The sequence below is a fragment of the Poecilia latipinna genome, unplaced genomic scaffold (genome assembly GCF_001443285.1).
Source record: "Poecilia latipinna isolate Pla-1442-1.1 unplaced genomic scaffold, P_latipinna-1.0 Scaffold6266, whole genome shotgun sequence".
Taxonomy (NCBI): domain Eukaryota; kingdom Metazoa; phylum Chordata; class Actinopteri; order Cyprinodontiformes; family Poeciliidae; genus Poecilia; species Poecilia latipinna.
This window is the reverse complement of record NW_015118882.1, coordinates 1-7,194: the sequence shown is the minus strand read 5'-3', so window position 1 is coordinate 7,194 and position 7,194 is coordinate 1. Positions and strand designations below refer to the sequence as shown.

The 7,194-nt window shown below is 40.6% G+C and overlaps 1 long non-coding RNA gene across 2 annotated transcripts; it reads left to right on the top strand.

The window, feature by feature from the left end:
* The first annotated feature begins 2,235 nt into the window (after positions 1-2,235).
* On the top strand, positions 2,236-7,187 carry LOC106943859 (uncharacterized). Of its 2 annotated transcripts, XR_001424038.1 has the most exons (4): positions 2,236-2,247; positions 3,565-3,571; positions 3,709-3,854; positions 4,497-4,510. It is a non-coding gene; the product is annotated as an uncharacterized LOC106943859 (long non-coding RNA). The 2 variants fall into 2 exon arrangements; XR_001424039.1 differs by lacking the exons at positions 2,236-2,247; positions 3,565-3,571 and adding an exon at positions 5,711-7,187 and having other exon boundaries at positions 3,669-3,854; positions 4,497-4,622.
* Positions 7,188-7,194: the final 7 nt, after the last annotated feature.

Below are 7,194 nucleotides of genomic sequence, written 5' to 3'. Positions count from 1 at the left end.
CAAGCAGCCGAACTGGGTTTCCTCCGCAAGGTGGCTGGGCTCTCCCTTAGAGATACGGTGAGAAGCTCGGTCATCCAGGAGGGACTCAGAGTAGAGCTGCTGCTCCTTCGCGTCGAGAGGAGCCAGTTGAAGTATCTCGGGGATCTGGTCAGGATGCCTCCTGGTCGCCTCCCTGGTGAGGTGTTTCAGGCACGTCCCACCGGGAGGAGGCCCCGGGGAAGACCCAGGATACGCTGGAGGGACTATGTTTCTCGGCTGGCCTGGGAACTCCTCGGGGTTCCCTCGGAGGAGCTGGAACAAGAGGGTGGTGAGAGGGAAGTCTGGGCCTCCCTTCTTAGGCTGCTACCCCCGTGACCCGATCCCGGATAAGCGGAAGAAAATGGATGGATGGATGGATGGATGGAAATAAAATGGTAAAAGAAAACAATATATATTATCATCATAAATGGGAAAAATTACCCTGGTCACAACTGACTCAGGAGATTTTTATACTAATGACTGCCACTCTTTTCAGATTTTGTTTTATGAAGCAGTGTACAATTTCACTCTGTAGCTATAAAATACTTTGTATTGAAATGTAAAATCTCAATTAAAATACATTGAAGTTGACAAAATGCAAAAAAAAAAAATATGGCTATGAAGAACAAAGCACGGTATCGGTGTGTTTAAGCTTCAGCTGGGTGAACAGTTGGACCACCTTGTGTCGGTTAACCCTGAGAACAGAATTTTCTAAGTTCCATCTCCTAGAGTCAAATATGAAGAAAGTTAAGACTGTGTTATTTTCACTCTGCCTTCTGCAGAAAATTTGAGCAGTACCAGGCACATGTCACAAAAGCTTTCACAAATTCATCAATTTCATACAACCCGGTTGTAGATTTTGGTAGAACAGTTGTATTAGACTTGGAAGTGAAAGTGAGGTTAACTAAAGGTGAATGGTAACCACAAGTTTTTGGGTCAACATGAAGACTTTATTTTGCGCTGGGAAGAGAGAAGTGTTTGCCGACTAGCTGAAAAGCCCCTTTACCACCTCCCTTTGACTCTGCTGTTCAAACATCTGGTTGCTGATCATGTGACTCGTGATGTGAAAAAATTGTTTCCAATAAACCCATTTTGATCTGGCCAAGAAAACCACCTCATCCTACCACCAGAACACTTTATTGAGATTTTACATTAAGCAAATTTATTTTAGAAATGTCAAATTACGTAAATGTATGTCCAGTGGAAGCCCAAGGCCCCCCAAAATTTGGGTCCCTGGCCCCCTGTAAAGCCTTTCTAAAATCTGGCCCAAGTCCTGGTTTTGACATAACAAAAACATTGAAGACAAATTAGGCCTTCATGTCCAACATCGTCTTGGAAGACTGGTTAAATATCTCCATCAGTGCTACCGTAGCAGTCTTAAGCTACTGACACAAACCACGAGCAAGAAGATGACAGGAAGTGGATCATGTTTTTTAGTGACATATTGCGTGAACAAACTTAACGTGTGATTTTAATTGCAATTTTTATTTAATGGAAACAACGCAATTGCCAAATTTTGTTTTTTCAACATTATTGGAACATTAGCTGCTTTTCCATTTATCTTAAAATTACGTAAGTGCTTACAAAAATGCTTACACTGATTATAAATCTAACATTATACACGCACAGTTATTGAGACTATTTTCCTCTCCATAAAGATGTCACTTAAGTTGATATGTGTGTGAAGACAGTTGTCTTATAATGCAGCGATACTGATGTTGGTGCTTTGACTGCAACAGAGGCCCGACCTGGCACCTCTCAGCACTTTAGAGAAATGTTACATCATACATGCCCATAAGCAGTATCACCTCAATCTTCATTGACCAGACTCTTCTGCAGCAGCTCTTTGTAAGAACTGGAATTCAGGTCCGCCTCGCACTTCAAACAAAGCCTCTGCTCAAGATGAGCGTCACAGTCAGATTGAGAGGGGTACTGAATTTTAGATAAAACAATACCCTGACAGTGACTAGCAATTTCTTTAAGCCCTCTCCAGGGAATTCAATTTTGCAGTTTTCCCCACTGGCATGAATGGGAATTCAGTCATCCTTTTTTCCATGATAAAACAAGAGTCTTTAAAGTTCTTTCACAGCAGGCCAGAAGCACCTTGTTTCATTGTGTTGCTGGAGCTTCACACCTCTTATAAATAATGAATGAGGACTAAGTGTTTGCCTTGTAAAATTGTTTCCAAGTAATGTAAGCCCCATCTCAGAGGGTGCAGTCAGTGAGGGAGTAATGTATCTGCACTTCTTTCACCTTTGGACCAGCTGCTCTCAATAAATGTTTCTAAATGTCTCTTTTACTACACACCTATCTTCCCTTTACCACTGTGATTTAAACAATATGCTCAGATTAGTTGTTCTTTCTTGGAAAATAAAAATACATAAAATATTCAGGAGCTTTTCCAGTGAATACAAATTAACTCCATCTGGTATTTATTGTTAGCCTGGTTAAAAGCTAGCCTTTTGCTCTACCGTATTTGCTTTGTCCAAATGATCTGGGCTCTTGGTTATTGAGAAACGATTGCTTCCTGGAGGTGTGGACTCTGTTGAAATTTAAGATTTTACCTAATGTTGGTAAAATTTTAAATTTTACCAACATGGCCATGGCTTATGTAATGCACCAGTTCAACGCTATGTAGCTTACAGGAAAATACTCCTGCCAGTGCCCAGGTGAACAAGATGGCTGTTAATGTTAGTTCAATTTTTGGAAGAGTGACCAACATGGACTGAATAACCTTGTCCACTTTCTCTGCTCCCATTGTTAAAATTAAGGCAGACTACAATTCTAGACTATAATGGAGTTGCACTGCAACATACAGCTACAGTGCAACCAGTCATACTCTTTGAACTTTTCACAGTTTTGAAGACATTTCTGCTCATTTTTTCTTCACAAAATTGGAGAAAGCTCATTCATTCAGACTGGACAGAGGATCAGTAAAAATATAATATTGCTACACATTCTCAATGGCTTCATGTGGATCTCTGCAGCTCATTCAGAGTAAAGTCTGGAACATACTCCAAAAAACCTGAAAAATTAGTTCTCTTTCTTAGAGAAGGAGCTCATTGTTTCCCTTTAACTCTGGTTTGTGAATTTCTGGAACTAGTTGTTGAAACATCATTATTTTTATTGTGTGGAGTTGGATAACTCCAGAAAGACGGACAAAAAAAGTAAAAAAAAAACAAAAAAAAAAAAAAAAAAAGCCTTGTAACTCCATTTCAGTAGCTCTGTCCTTGGTTCTTGTTCTTGCCACCCCGAGTAAATGCTCAGCTGGTTGCAACTGATTGTATACAGAATACGAGGATGAATACAAATGCACACCATACTTTTATAACTACTTTGTAAAACTGTGAAATGCCACATCATTTACCTTGTACTTATAACAACAATGCATCAGTTTGCCTTAGTTTATCACATTAAATTTCCACAAAGTCCTTTGAGGTTTGTAGTTGCAACATGTGAAAAAGTTAAATGGATACATGAAAAAAGTTGAAGTTGTCAAAACACTTAAAAATCTGGTCAAAACAGTTGAAACCTCCCTTTAAACAGAGTAGAAGTGTCAAATATCTCTAGTAGTTATTAAAATAGATACTAAATATCCATCTAGACTTTTAAACCTCTGCGCCCGCTGATTGGCCAGTACCTGGTCACATGACCACGTGCAGTCAGTCGCTATGCCGTGCCTCGAGCCAGCGCTGAGTGGAGCCTGTCTGCCAACAGCTTCAGCAGCGGCTCTATCTGGATTCTACTTCACTCACTGACAATTAAAGGAAGGCCCCCCTTTCTTCTCATTTTCAAGGATTATTCGTCACCATGGGCGACAAAAAGAGCCCTACCAGGTAATGCGACCGCCCTCGGTCGGTTTAGGTTCGGGTTTGTGCGTTCTGGGATCGAGATTTGGATGCGTTTCTCTCACGCAGAGATCGTTTCTCCCCCTTTTCAGTTGGGTATGCCACAGCTAGCTAGAATAGTGCAGTCACTATGGCGGCTTCTCGTTCCCTGCGAGCCAGTCACTTAACAGACAAAGAGAAATTTTTACGAGGAGACGCCGGGCATTCCATGTAACGCTACTCTGTTTCGACGAAGCCTTTTGGAGGGTCAATGTCGAAATTGGCTTTGTTTGGTATCGGTTTCGCGTACCGACCCACTAAGCTTCTATACCGAATTTTTTTTATATAGCAGCGCTTCTCAGCCCCACTGCTAGCCTAGCTGACGATACAGTTGGACGCTGTGGATAGTCGCCCGTTTTTGTGTGGATACGTAAAGGAGCTCTCCCTGGCCGGTACTCGAACCCGGGGTGATAATGACAACAACGCTATACCTTTGTGCCCGTTTTGAGCAGCTCGGATATTGAGCAGCGGGCTCCCCGTGTGTCACAGTCTTCTTCTGTTCTGTTGTTAATTAATGAAACGTGTTGGTGGCATTTGTTAACCCAACTTGACCCTTAATAGTTTTTTGTTTTTGTTGTTGTTTTTTATAAGGCCAAAAAGACAAGCCAAACAGACGGCGGACGACGGCTACTGGGACTGTAGCGTGTGCACCTTCAAGAACACCGCCGAGGCTTTCAAATGCAGCATCTGTGATGTGAGGAAGGGCACATCCACAAGGTAACGTAGTCTCCCTCTCTCCGTCTCCACCTCCTCTCGTCTGTCTGAGCGTCTCTCTTTTTTCCTCTCCTCCTCCTACTCTCCTTGCTACTGCTGCTGCTTTGCATCGCACTTCATGGGAATGACAACTTTGATCGACTGCCTGCTTCTGTCTATGGGCGGATACTTGTTGATTGTGGCCGTTGTTCGGATCCTGTTTTTTGATTTTTGAAGGCGACGGAAATCGCATCGTTCTGCACCCGTCTAGGTAGGCTGGATGGATTTGATTGTTGGTACAGTATGAGGCTCCATACTTCATAATAGCTGAATGAAGGCTGTACATATCGCCATGGTGTGAAACATTGCACGCATCTACCTGTAGGATTACAGGAGGTTATTGTAATGGTGCAGCAAGTGTGATTTATTACTTTGATGGCAGTATAAAAGAGTCATTTAGCTATACTTATATCTTGTAATGGTTTCTAAAGCAATTGTGCTCCTTTTTTTTGCCAAAAGGTCAAGCTTATTAACCGTTTGGCTATTTTTGCCCTGTATTTGCTGTCAAACACAGTGTGCCACAGGCTCCTTGAAAGAAGTTTTGCAGAATTGTGTGTATGAGATATTTGAGTTTGAAGTTGTTGAAAATTAATATTTTGTTTGATTTTTTCTGGAGCTGTCAGTTTGACCTGAATGACAGCCATGCTGGTGGATTTTTCTGGAGATTTTTGTTCATTAGGAAGTTGGAAATTTTAATTTGGGGAGTATTTACTGAGGTGGTAGTTAAGGATTCAAGAAAAGGTTGAGGTAATAAATATTAGTTTGCTTGTATAGCACTTTGTACAGAACTGTGGTGCATTTTCAATCAGTTTTTAAAAGACGCATAAAAACTATAAAAATAAAACTTTTCTTTTATGATATCACAACAGAAATTGCAGTACCAGACCTCAATTTGAATGCCAATGAATAAAAATAAGTTTTGAACTTTAGTCCTTATAACTGCTTCTTTTGCTAGGATTTTTCTTACTTTTATCCCCTCATAGCTTCTTTTTTGCTGAGAAACCTGTCTAGAATTGCACTCAGTCAACACTTTATCTCCATTCTTAACTCAGCCCTAGATGTCCCAGGCGTTTTCCCCCCTGAACTTGATGCAGGGTAGGACTCTGCAACGTCACCACAAAGCGCCTTCGCTTATGGGAAACTAAGCTTCAAAAACACGGGTGTGTCGCGATGGGATTCCCTTTCGCTTCTTGCGTATGGCAACACCTACTCCCGCTCTGGGGAATGTTTTCTGGTGATGAGTCGCCTGTGCCACGGCTCACTCGCATCACCAGTTGCATGTTGATAGAGACAGATGAGTCATGTGTGGTTTTGTTCACAAGCCCTCCGCTCTAACTTTTTTTTTTTTGTCTTTTTTTTTTTAAGCTGTGGTTTTTACAATAAGTGGCTTGACTGACGTCACACAAAACAGGGGAGCGACCCACGTAACTGCTTCACGGTGAACGCAGTAGATGGAGTTCGATCTTTTTTGTCTGACTCTCCTCACCTCCATGCTGTCTTTCCAGCTGCAAATAACTTAAGATACAACTCACAACTCTGGCTGAGCTCGCTCACAGGGAAGAAGGAAGCTAGCGTATCTCGGTCTCTGTGTTTTGGCTCTGGGCTATTTCTCTTGTTTTTTGGGGAACATGGGAGCACTTGACATCACTGCAGCGCCTTTCACAAACTCCCGTTTGCCCCTTGATTAATATGGCTGTGTTATCGTAGGGCTGCCTCTTTTTCTAAGAACCAATTAGCCAGCTTTTCCTCTCCATTTGATGTGTTCAGACTAAGCAAGATGCTCTTAGCTAAATACTTCACACTTTAAGGCTGTGTGGATATTTTGTCCACCATTTTTGTCCGAGTATGAATTCACGTATTAAGTCACAAGTGTTTGCTAATTTCACTTTATCAGAAATAGAACAGTCATAATAAAAACATTTGCCAGATGATAAATTGTCCCAGATGTTACTGTGATAAACAATAACATTGCTGTTTTGAGACCTTTTTCAAGTAATTTTATGGTAGTTGCGTAATAATGCAAGAGTTTAATTAACTTTAAATTCTAATGAACATTGTAACATCTAAAATATTTCAAACATCCAAAATAAAAAAAATAAAAAACAGAAACAACACATAAAATTAACTATGAAATCTCTGTAAACAAAATCATCCTTGGGGAGGGGAGAAGGCTGGTTGAACCAGACTGAAGGGAGAATGAGAAAAACAATAAATTTTGCAGATGGAAATTATTAAGCTAGTTTTAATTTATCATGCAATTAACTGATTTGTTGCTTATTATGACAGGCCTAATTGTGACCAACAGTATCAGAATTTCAGGAAGTTTTCTTGCTAGTTTTCCTGCCAGTTGCACATGATGTTAAAATTAGCTGAAGTTTGGCCAGTTTCAATTATAAATTCTACTGGACGGTACAATTTCCAAGAAGTTATTGCAATAACCAATAATATTGTTCTGAGACCATTTTCAACTAATATAATAATAATGGTTTATTAATACAAGACCACCCTCTAAAAGATAAAAAAAAAAAAAAAAAAA